At 36.9% G+C, this 13,063-nt stretch overlaps 1 long non-coding RNA gene across 4 annotated transcripts in view; it reads right to left on the bottom strand.

Moving 5' to 3' along the window:
- The window catches only part of LOC141378565 (uncharacterized), a 32,066-nt gene extending 19,620 nt beyond the window's left edge, over window positions 1-12,446 (bottom strand). Inside the window, exons 1-3 of one of the 4 annotated variants that reach the window (XR_015514009.1) lie at window positions 12,161-12,373; window positions 9,628-9,752; window positions 2,880-3,026 (exon numbers count right to left, since the gene is read on the bottom strand). This is a non-coding gene — a long non-coding RNA (uncharacterized LOC141378565). Of the gene's footprint in view, window positions 1-1,923; window positions 3,027-9,627; window positions 9,753-12,160 lie in introns of all 4 variants that reach the window. The other 3 variants (XR_015514010.1, XR_015514008.1, XR_015514007.1) reach the window with 3 other exon arrangements.
- Window positions 12,447-13,063: the final 617 nt, after the last annotated feature.

Here is a 13,063-nt window from a genome sequence, read left to right on the forward strand (position 1 = left end):
CACTTGTTATGTGTCTGCCTTTTTATTGATCAAGTGATAGAGGTTGATATAACATTAAGAAGGTAAGCAGTAATAAAATTATTTTTAGACAGAATAATAATCCCATTAATCTCTAACAGTGCATGTCGAAGGTTAAGCTAATTATTTATGAAAAAAAGGACAAGCCTCGTGCGTGACTTTGTTCTGTGTGTGACAAAAATGTAGGCAATAGCTATGTTTCCATCAAAATTACATAAATTTGTGCAACACTGGAATAAAATAAAGCAGCGTTTTTATCCAAAGAGTCGAAGAGAACACAATCGTCACTTCCTGATTAACTTGCGCCAAATATCAACAGTAAAAACAGAATTACTGCGGTAGAAGAAGCTGCGTCAATGATTTTTTATTTAATTAATGTACCTGAGCCTCAGAAGACAATTGACACACAATGAACACGTGGGGGCGTTTGAAGCCAGACGCGGAGATCTTGACACGCTCCAGACGCTCGGAGGTCATTAATAATATACACTAATACTGAAACAGTAAAGGCATTTTAGAATGACTAAAACAACATTTAAGATGTTATGCAGTGTGCTCAGTCTGCTGGTTTGTCCTTTCACACACATTGTCATCATCATCTCTAACAAACCATTTTTTTAATGTACAAACTGTAATTTGTTAAGTGCACTTTTATGTGCATCTTATCAAATAAAAGTTTAACCTACTCAGTTATGCACATGTTTTATTATGAGTATTTTCAAAAGTTATGTGAATCATGTCGTTTCCATCAATCTTTTTTATGCACATCTCCAAAATGAGCTCTAAAATAGGTGTGTGGAAATGTAAGACTAATGCGAGAAATACGCTTCAACTTTAAAAAAGGGGAGGAGACCGACAGAAACTCAGAGTTTAGAGAATAAAACCTGCTCCGGACCAGGTTAGATTCACAGAGTAAGTTACCACAGTAACTGACTCTGAGTTAAAGTTAACTCTCTTTTAGAAACAGGCTTGACTTACCCTGCTTTCTCGAGTTTAACAAACCTGCCATTTTGAAATGGAAAACCCAGAGTTTCTCTCATTTCAGGGTTAAACTACTCTGAGTTTTAACTTAACCTGCTTTCTGAAACAGGCCCCTGTACATAGATGGATTTGCTCTTCAGTGTTTGGACTTTCAGCAGTCATATTTAAACAACACTGAACTGAACTTAACTGAATTTCAACTCTGAAAACTGAACTGATACTGTTTCAATTTTTCTATAATCTTCTATGTTAAGCTTCTTTGACACAGTCTACATTGTTAAAGTGCTATAGAAATAAAGGTGATTTGAATTATATCAGCATGGCTATCATTACCTGTATAATTGTTTACATAAAGTACACTGTAAAATAAAAAATAAAAAATAAATTAAAAATAAATAAATAAATGAATACTGTCAATTAATACCCACCTCAACAAGTCATTTCACATCGTTATTGGACAACAAAAGAACATTATTCTTGCTGATGATATAAATCTAACCTAATATTAATTTCTTATGATACTGTATCTGCTGGGTATTATCAAATATTAATATTAATTAAAAAAACACATGAAATATTGTACTGAACTATATAATACCATCAAAATCTAACAGTAAAGCTCAATTGTTACTGTGGTTTACACAGTGGATCAATGACTAAATCACTTTTAACCCTGTTAAGTATACACTCACACAATGCAATGATAAATTATGCGACTGCGCATCAAATGCGCAGTTGATGAGTGAAAAGCAGACTTAAAATCTATAATAGACAAGAAAATGGACAATGACTAAGACCATTCCAATCATGATTCTATTTTAGCCCAAGTGTGTGAAGTGGTAGGGTTAAAAAAATAAATAAAAATTATTCAACGAAATGGGACACCATTACTATACTCAAACCAGGATCATTCTGATTACTTACCCATACGTGCATTTCTGTAGGGAGCAAAATACATCCCAGAAGATGTTTTTTTTTTTTTTTTTTGAGAATTTTGTTTTCCTGAATCCACCAGACGCTGCTGTCTATGCTTTTTTCAGATCTCAAATTTCTCACACTAGTGCCATTCATGCCTGCTGTTCTCACGTAAATCCACTAGAGGCCGCTGTCAACTGACTAACCAACTAAACCATCCCCCACCCTCCCCCTTCCCTATACCCAACCAATAGTGTTTTAAAAAGCACTAATTGACCTGCCCACTCCTTCCCTAAACCCAACCGACAGTGTTTTGAAAAGCAATCAGAAAAAGAAAAAGATTTTAACCACATTTTCAGATTTTACCACATTCTTACCTAGTTAATTACCTAAGCTGCGACCCATATCACATACTTATGCACTGTTTTACGCCATTTTGTAGTATAAATAGTGTAAGTAGTGTGTTCACACTTAAAACTCTAAAAATAATAAGTGCACTTTAATTACCCGGATGATGCACTCATTTAGCCGCTAAAATGAAGTGTGTAATGATGGACACTTCACCCACTCAACGGCCGCAGGTTTGCTTACGTAGCAGAAGGGGCGGAGCTATTGGATGCACATGTTGAATAACTTTATTTATTTTGGATGGTGAAAGCAAAATTCTCCAATGAGAGTAATTATAGTGCCGATGGTGAATGCGGCAATACTATCGGCAGGTATTATTTGATAACTCTGTCGTTTATTTCACTGATTTGGCAACCGTCAAACGTCATCAGGGAAACGGTTTGAATTTCCGCTTATTAAAAAAAACATTAGTGTGCCATTTTTGATGACACTACATACATATACTATCCTGTTGAGTGTGTAAGTGCATAAGTACATGGTGCATGAGTGCATAGTGTATAGTGTGCCATTCGGGACGCAGCTCTAGTTTTATTTTTTGATAACTGTTTTTGTCATACCTGCTTTCTGGACCCGATCTTCACCTGACTTGAACCAGTTGTCAAAGTCAACTCTTTTCTGCATCCTAAGTCTGATGACGTACATGTCGAGCTACTGGACAAACTGGTAACAGCGGAAAAGCTGTCCATATGGAGGTAAGCAGCCAGCTAGTAAGTGAGAAAAGGAATGGCGTCATACCACCCCGTAGGAATTGTTTTAAAGATGGAATGCAGCTATACGTAGCTCTGGCTACATAATTCAGATCTCCAGAAATGTATTTAGCGCTACGTTTTTTAAAAGGAGCCTATGTTGACTATACTTACACACATAATCATATGTCACTAGTTCACTTATCATACAAGATGTCATCTGTAGTAGTTTTGCAAAGTTGTTTTGGATTGTACTTGGGCTTTTGAAAAGCGTTAATTTGCAGATTAAAATGTTTGAGGCTCCAGGTATCCTCAGGCACCCATATTACGACTGGTGGATCAGTTCCATGGATGTAACCACAAGATAAAAAAAAAAATAAATAAATAAAAAAAAAACATTAATTTTATACCAGATGTGCTGTAAATAGCTAATCACCTGCCTTTAGGCTTTTCTGAGGTTATTCTGTCAAGTCATTGTGTATCAAGATTTTAAATATGTTGTGGGACTATCATGCAGCAATAGTGTATATGCACAAGGACTTTTAATTTTCAGCCAGATTTAGTGCTTACAAAATCACCATGTTTAAGATCTGGTTTCTTTAAAAATCAATGACGTTCACTACCTGATTGATATATTATATAAAGTGAGTCTCAGACTGTACAAGAAGTACTGCATTAAGTTCCATTGCTCTGCACCATGTCTTTAAAATATGAAAATTTATTTTACCACAATATTTTCCATTGAGTCTGTGCTTGGCTGCTGCTCCTGACGGTGCTTGTTTTTAATGGCTCTTCATCTCGTTTTACACTTAAACAAATAAATTACTGCTTAAGTCTATTTAACTGACTATATTTTAATTACATTAGAATATTGATAATGTAAAAGGAACCATTTCACTGTTAGTTTATCAGAAGATGAAAAACCACAGTATTTTCAATGGACTTTCTGTGCTCTTAACAGTGCTTGTTTTTAAACAACTTCATCTCATTTTACACTTGAAGAAGTAAATGAAAAACAAATTATTTCTATTGAACTAAATATATTTAAATTACATTACAGAATCAATGCTATTAAAGGAATTGTATGAAATAGTCGCATTAATATTACACTGGAAGTTTATCGGTATAGGTGAAATACAAGAGCTTTTGCTGATTGAAAATTTATGATTATTATTCTTTGAAAAGCATGAGTGATCTCACAAGGAAATTTAACTGGGTTGGGGGGGTACGGGGGTGAGGTCTCTGAATAACACTGTTGAGAACCGTGATAGAAAAGTAACTTTACTGTGGTGTTAGTATCTTTATTATGCACCTGGTTTTGCTGCTGTCATCGGATACTGTACCAAAGTCGGCGACCTGGGGTGTTACCGACTCTACTAAAAGGGGGGGGAAATTGCAGGAGTTTTCCGGGAGAAATAACAAAATCGGAGGGTTGCGTGAGATTGGTCTGAAATATGGGAGGCTCCCAGGAAAAATGGGAGTGTTGGCAGGTATGCTACTTACTTTCTTAGGCAGGCATATGTTGCCACTGTAAAAGATTTAAATGGCTCTTTTCAGAGGATCTATAGCATACCTGTCAACCCTCTTGTTTTTTCCCGAATTCTCCCGTATTTTACAGTTATATCCCACTTGCATACAGTAAAGGTATTTCCCCATATTTCTCCTGTAATTTCAATCTTTCTAAAAAGGGAGGCAATAATATACGCAACCTTTACCGCCAAACCACCAGGGGATGCCACTCACTCTTGAATATGAATCTGTTCTGTGCTTTCATTTTATTCAGGCATGAAAACACTTTGAGTGAAGTTTATTTATAAGCTAATTTCAAGAGGATCACGTGCTTATGATTACTAGCGGCTGGATCCGCATTATCCAATTCACAATGCACCAATCAGATGACTCCTAAACTACTACAGATACCCTGGGTTACATTCTACCGCTATCTTAGTTTTGAAGACAGCTCTGCTCCGCATCAGCTGCTACTGCTATGGCAACAACAACAACAACAACTACTACTACTACTCTCAAGGCAGGCGTTGCAGATTTGCAACGGTTAAAAATTAACTACCTTATTACGCCAGATATACAGTAGAAGTCAGAATTATTAGCCCCCCTTACTTATTAGCACCCCTGTTTATTTTTTTCCCAAATTTTTGTTTAATGAAGGGAAGATTGTTTCAGCACATTTCTAAGCATAATAGTTTTAGAAACCTATTTCTAATAACTGATTAATTTTATCTTTGTCATGATAACAGTAAATAATATTTTAGTTGAAATTTTTCAAGACACTTCTGTAAAGTTTAAAGTGACATTTGAAGGCTTTACTAGGTTAATAAAGTGAACTAGGCAGGTTTGGGTAATTAGGCAAGTTATTGTATAATGATGGTTTGTTCTGTAGACTATCGAAAAAAATAAAAATAAATAAATAAATAAATAAATAAAATAAAAAATAGCTAATAATTTTGTCCCAAAATTGGACTTTCTCCAAAAATATTATCAGACATACTGTGAAAATTTTCTTGCTCTGTTAAACATCATTTGGGAAATATTAAAAAAAGAAAAAAAAAATCAATAGGAGGCTAATTATTCTGACTTCAACTGAATATTTTATGAGTTTTATTATGAGTAAAAGATGAGTATTTTTTTATGAGTATATATATATATATATATATATATATATATATATATATATATATATATATATATATATATATATATATATATATATATATACATACATACATACATACATACATACATACATATATATATACATATATATATATATATATATATATATATATATATATATATATATATATATATATATATATATATATATATATAAAAACTGTATGTGTGTAAATGATGTAGTTTCGTTGAAGTTAAATCCTCCCCACTATCTAATGAGGCATGGAACTTCCAGACAGCTTATCTTCCCTAGAACTAGCCATGATGCCTCTAAAAGTGACTGGTTACTCTAGTATTGTAACTTCAGCAGTTTTTCTCTTCTCTCGTCCCTCCTACTTGGGACTTGTGCTGAAACCGCTATATTATCAGCCTTGATCGCTAACTTTTAGGGTGCTTCCATGCAATAAATACAAGAGTGGGTGTATTTGATGGAAAAAAAAAACTATTATCTAGAGGGCTGGAAAGAACAATCTTGTGGCCCAGTACAGGTCAAGACAACCTGTTGGATCAGCTTCCAGTGATGAATGCAGCCGTATTGTGCACAAGATAAAAAAAAAAAAACCATCAGACATGTCAAGGATTTCATGTCAGGAACACCTGTTTCATCATCTTCCTGAATAAAATCTTTCTTTTTTTAAAATGACGCTGTAAAATGTCTTGATAAATACTTTCCCCCCCTTTTTATATATATATACATATATATACAAATATACACACACATATATACACACACATATATATATATATATATATATATATATATATATATATATATATATATATATATATATATAACATATAAGGAGCAGAAACAGACACAGATTCAGACACGCCCTTAATGCTTTTTGCTTTTACGCCCAGAGTTTTGGACTTTGCACATGGATCGTCAAAATAGAGCCCATAGTGTTTAGTGTCTTAGTAGTCTGCTTACTGTATTCTTGACTACAAAAATGTTGCAAGTACATGTCAACCTACAATAACCTTTACCATATCCTTACAGTCTAGTAATACTCTAACTTCCATTAATTGGTATATAGTTGAACAATCAACAAAATGTGTTAAAAGGGCAATCAAATTGAAGTGTAACCTTACATTTCACCAAATATGAAAAAGACCCACCTCAATTACCTATAGAAAGTATGCCAGTCTATTCTGTGATGTTATATTATTGACCACACATCACATGAGTTCAGGCATAAGAGATTCCAGCTGAGTCATGTGTTATTGGATTTTTGTTTGCTGCATTTCTTGCCTACGATTCCTCATGCTGTTTGCTTGTTCCTGAATGGGAACTTCAATAGCGTGAGTAATTACTCTTGTGGGTATTAATACATTTGGATGAGCAATTATATTGGAAACTAATGTGTTGATCAATAGATCTGCCTGTTGAGTACTGTGCTGTGCTGGAGCAGTCCACCCCAATTCTTAAAGATTCAGTTCAATGTGGCTTTACTCCAAAGGCAGAGATATTTAGTTTGAAAGGGAGGAAATAAAATATGAGATAGAGAGTAACAGCCAGGTCAGGTTCTCCCCACTGTCATGCCCCATCCCACTAGAGTTTGAGCATGCAGATTTCTGTTGTATGGTGCTGCAAAAAGGGGCAGGATTAAAAAGCCCCTATTATGGGTTTTTGAAAATGACCTTCCATGTAGTGTCTAACATAGCTCTAAGTGAAGTGAAATATACAGCTAAGGCTTAAATCTGAAAGTGGACATGGTTTACAACTATTAATTCATCTAAAAAAATAAAAAATAAAAAATAAAAAAAAAAGTCGACTCAAAGTGGTTTGAATGAATCATCTTGATAACGAGTCTTTGGCTGTTTCACTGTGACGTGGTCATGCAACACAAGCCCTGCCCAATTGTTGCATGCACAAACCCAGGAAAAATTTACACCTGTGGTCCCGCCCACCAACAGAAGTAAAGAAAAAAAGGAAGATAAACAGATCCTGAAGTCATGAGTCATGAAGACGCTGTGCTTAGCTGGATATTATTGGAAGTGTGAGGTAAAGTTTGTGTTTATTCTCTACCCAAAGATGAAGCTTCGAAGAGTCAGTGGTTGAGGTTTATTTTTGCAAAAAAGGAAGGATCAGAAAAGACTACTGATGTATGAGACTTTGACAGAGCTCGACAGGAACTATGAGTACACAGCTCATGAATTAGTTTCTTCCTCCATTTTGTAATGAACAGAATATAGACCAGGGGTGCAGGCAGGGCAAACCCCCCAGTCCTCACTTTCATCCTCGACACCTATCCCCTCCCTCCCAGTCCTAACTTACATCCGGGAACCAGTCACTTTCTTTTTCACTTTCGAGTTGAGGGCAGCGTGATCGCCGTTCCCCTAGAGCCAGTTCAGCTTGCTCCAGCACTGTGTGCGGGCAAAATAAGCACAGTTTATTAGGCACAAAGTCAAAAAAAGACAGGCTGCTGCACCCTGGGCTTAGCTGGTGCGCAGCACAGGAAAGGGTTATGAAGGCTCAGGGTGAGCGCGATGGGAGCCCGCAGAGATAGCTTGTCAAAGGGCAGATGAGGAGAGCTAGTGAAATCAGACCTGGTACATGACTTATTTCATAAGTGTAAGTAAAAGTGCAAATTATGCATTTAATTGTGTATCTGGTTAACTCTTTATATTCTTATGTCGAGTCTAATTCCTTGTTGAAAACGTAACGCGAGCCACTTTGTTCACAGTTCCACTGCCGCTTGACATTGCTTTGGCCACTGTCAGCTGATCCTACACACGTGCAGCGGTCAAGGTTTATAATAGTTTAGCTTTTGCTGCTGTGTGAATTCAGACTGAATGTGTCATGGTTAAGAATAACAGGAGTGTTGGCAGATATGTTCACACACTCTGCAATCTGACTACTTCAGTATTTTTGATAAGCCACGCTGGCCATTTAACTCGCGCTAAAAGCTGTCAACCAATCGCAACAGACTGTCCTCTGTCCAATCAGCATAGATTAGCGTCGCAACAAGGAGGGGTTTGGGAACAAATGAATCACTGAACAATTCATGTGGGAGTCACTGGGATAATTAGGTACAAATAAATGCATATTATAAGACCATGAAAGTGTTTTTGACCTTGCATGCATATTAGACTGTTGTTGGAGACCCATAAAACCGAAAAATTACCCTTTTTAATGTATAATAGGGGCTCTTTAAACAAAATACACTCCCCTAACCCTACCCCTCACAGTGACATAATTAGCTCCATTGAGTGCATTGTGTCTGACATTGCGTTGCTGAGATATGCAGTCTCAGCCTGCATCATCAAGGCTGCATCCAGATACTATGGGGATCGACAACAACCAAAGGAGGGACCAGGAGAAACCACACTAGGAGAGACACTGACACTGGATATCACAGGGAACAAGAGAGGTAAGAAACTTGAATATGCAGAAGTTTTAAACACTGACTAAGGAAAGAGTAGTCCTTATTTTGGTGTAACAAGGCAAGACATTAAGTGTAGAGTGGTGATGATATTTATGGTGTTGAAGTGATGAGCGGGAATGACGTGGGGGGCTAGCTCAGTGTTTTAAAAAGCAATGCAGAATAAAAGAAATTCCCCCGATTTTTACATTTTCAGATTTTACCACCTTCTCACCCTGTTATTTAAATTTTTTTTTTTTTTTGATCTTTTGTTTTACCTGCTTTTTGGATCCATTCCAAAAATGCCAATGTACATGTGGAGCTACCAGAAAAACTAGCAACAGCGGAAAAGCCGTCCAGGTGAGTAACAGTCAGTTACTCATTTCTTTTTCCAAAACTTTAGTTTAACAATATTCTTGGGCATCAAAAGCTAATTCTGAAAACATACCCCTACAAACATTTCTGGAGAACGCGAGTTATGTAGCCAGATGTAAGCATGGCTGCATTTCATTATTAAAATGAATGCTACGGGATGCTATGATGTTGTTCCTTTTCATGCTTACCAGCTGATCGCTTACCTCTGTATGGACGGCTTTTCTGCTTTCATCAGTTTATCCAGTAGCTATTAGGGAAGGAGGTGGGTGGGTCAGTCGATCAGTCAGTCAGATGACAGCGGCCTCTGGTGGATCTATTCAAGAAGAGCAGGGAGAAATTTGAGATCTCAAAAAGCATACACTGGCCTTTTGCAAAAAAAAAAAAAAAAAAAAAATCTTACTTCCAAGGTCGTATTTGGTGCTCTCCAGAAATGTACATATTCAGAATGAGCCTGGGTTGTTCTTGGGATGCTTAGAAAATTGCTCTCTTAAGGTCATGTTGCAGTATCTCAATGGTTTGAGATCAGGAGTCTGACTAAGGCCCCATTTACACTAGTGTGTTTTAGTTTTAAAACGGCGTTTTAGAATGAAAACGATCCGCGTGCACACTTGCGTTAACCCAGCGTTTCTGAACAGCTCACAGTCCACACCAAAACGCTGAAAACGCATATCACGTGACCACACACTAACACACTCTAAAGCAAGTGCTGTAGCCTATCTACCCAGATGAGAGCTCTGCTCGTCGGACTGCACATCAAGCATCTCCCGCTGGATCTAATCTCACTATATTTATTAAACGTGATATTTCATTCATCTTGTTGTCTTTATCTAATGACATATTCCCTGACTTTGGTCATTGGAATCTATTACTTGTTCTCAGGTAACGTGTTTTGGCTAAGCGTAAGATAAGTTAATGATTATTGTAACCACGTAGCCTACATTTCTTTGTATTGACTGATCGCTTGCCTTTATTTTCTATAATGTATAAACTTATTGTATGTTATACTTTTATAATGGCAGTTATAGATTATTAAAACTGATATTAAGCAAAAGGGAGGGAATGTTTCGTATTTTCACTGATTAAAAGTCTGTTTTCCATATCAATCTGAGAAGGGGGAGACTGCAGCCTTGATCAAACTTGCAAAGTCTGAACTTACAAGGAGAGGATGCAGGACTAAACTGTGTGTGTTAGGCTACCTAATAGAGGAAATGCCCCAATTAAATAGGCGAATCGCAGCAGCCCCGCCTCCGTTTTCAGATGTCTCCATTTTTCCTCATCCACATTGAGACGGAGCAGCAGCGTTTTAGAATGAAAACGGCCTATCCAGTGGTTTCAAACTGCTCTGTTTTCGGTGCTCAAACTCAGCCATAGTGTGAACGTATGCGTTTTAAAACAAAAAGCATTAGTGTAAATGGGGCCTAAGCCACTCCAAACAGATTACTTTCTTCTGTTGAATCTATTATGTTGTTGATTTACGTCTATGCTTTGAATCCTTGTCATGTTGCATCACCCTTTCTATTTTAAGCTTTAGTTGGCGGACAGTTTTTAGCTGGCACTTTTCTTCAACTTATTGAGCATTCTGAACTTTTCTCTTGCAGTCATTGCCATGCCAAGGGAGTGTAACAACAGTGTTGAACTTTCTCCATTTATAGACAGTCTGTCTTTCAGTAGACACATTAACACCATGGGTTTTAATGATAGTTTTGTAATCCTTTCCAGCTTCATCCAACTAAACAATTCCTGATCATAGGTCTTTTGAGAGCTATTTTGTGCGAGGCATGGTTCACATCAAACAATGCTTCTTGGGAACAGCAAGTCAAAGCCGGTGTGTTTTTTATAGGGAAAGGCAGCTTGAACAAACACATCAAACTTCATCACATTGATTGGACTCCAAGTTGGACTCCTGGCTTCAGTTAACTCGTTTTTCTACCCCACCCCCACACTGTAAACGTGTACATATTGTGTTCAATAAAAACATGAAAATGTATAATGTTTGTGTGGTATGACTGAAAACTGTGTGTATTATATGATCACTTTACAGTTTTATTAATTGTTTATGTAATCTGCATTGCTTTGGCAAAAATTTGGAGAGAGAAACTTTAAGTTAACCTTTTTTTTTTTATTTTTTTAACAATTTGATAACAATTAAAGGGCTATGAAACCCCCTCGTTTCAGCAGGGTGTTTTCACACCTCTACTTTGGTAAAAGTCAGAAAAGTGGGCATATCAAGCTTTGTTTAGGGGGGAGTGTCGGAGGAAGAAAAGAGGCATGGTGTGGGAGTGTCTATTTGGGCGTGCTGACTTTCTCACACACACACACACGCACGCACGCACGCACGCACGCACAGGGGACAAAGTCACTGTTTACATGGACATCTGTAGTCTAATTATTTGCCAAATTATTAAATGGTGGACTTTAACTGCAGTTTGGCTCTTTCATTCAGGGAATTCATTCATGTCCCTCGCAACAAACAAAATATTGATTCGAGGAACTGCTCTAAGCGTGTATTTTTCATGCAATGTTTGATACCGCACGGCAAATGAGAGATAAAAAAACTCTGCATTTCTCGGAAACTTAGATGCACTCGGCAGGTAGTGTCAGAAAGCAGCTAATGTTACTCCTAAACATAAACATTTAGTGCTAACATTGTTTACTCTTGCTGCAATAGTTAGTTCAATACGAACAAACTTAATAAACAAAGAGCACTGGACGCTCACTTACCAAATCTGTAGAGACTGGACAATCACCAGCAACTAGAGCTGCATCTTTATTAAAAGGAGACTAAAGTGAATCCGGATTTCAGCATTTGCAGATGAGAACAGCTCTCAGGTAAACAAAACTCCTCCTTAGACACGCAAGTTAATGTTGTCGAGCGTCGCGTACACCGTTAATCCACACGTGACTCCAGCTGAGCTCTCACAGAGAGAAAATGAAAACAAAACTTAACGGCAGCAAACTATTAAAGCAACACTTCACGCTTGTTTTGCCAACACAACGTGGCGTCTCTGTCATCTAAACACTGACAGTAATGAATATTAATGAAGTTGCACAATAGAGCATGCTGATTGGTTTGAACCAAGCCTTACTCGTGCATTAATGCATCACACTGTAAGACGTAATAAGACACACTCTGGCACAGACGTCCAGTCTGCCCGCTGGAATACAATGCTATTATGTCATGGCTGTGACGCAGCTTCAAAAATTTGTTTCAAACCGGAAGTACGAATTTGCTTGAAATAACGCAAAAACAACCAATTTACACTTTTTAGTGAAATTTAAGTGTCCTAATAGTGTTTTTTAGCAGTGTGGGACTCATATACGACTGTCAACAGCTCAAAAAATGTGTTTTGGTGTTTCGTGACCCTTTAAGACAAATTTACTTTCAAAAAAATCTTTCAAAACAAGCTCATCAACATTTAACACATTACTTCATTAATTGCCCATATTTCTTTAATTTTGACAACAAATCTACTAGCTTAAGGTATGTAAACTCTCTTAAGTGAGAGGCTATAAGCGCCAGAAACATAGGCCCGTTACAACCAAGACTCATTCTGAAAAGGTACCCATAAGTACATTTCTGGAGAGCACCAAATGAAACCCAAAAGGTTTTTTTTTTTTTTTTTT

The sequence above is a fragment of the Danio rerio genome, chromosome 17 (genome assembly GCF_052040795.2).
Source record: "Danio rerio strain M-AB ecotype USA chromosome 17, GRCz13ab, whole genome shotgun sequence".
Taxonomy (NCBI): Eukaryota; Metazoa; Chordata; class Actinopteri; order Cypriniformes; family Danionidae; genus Danio; species Danio rerio.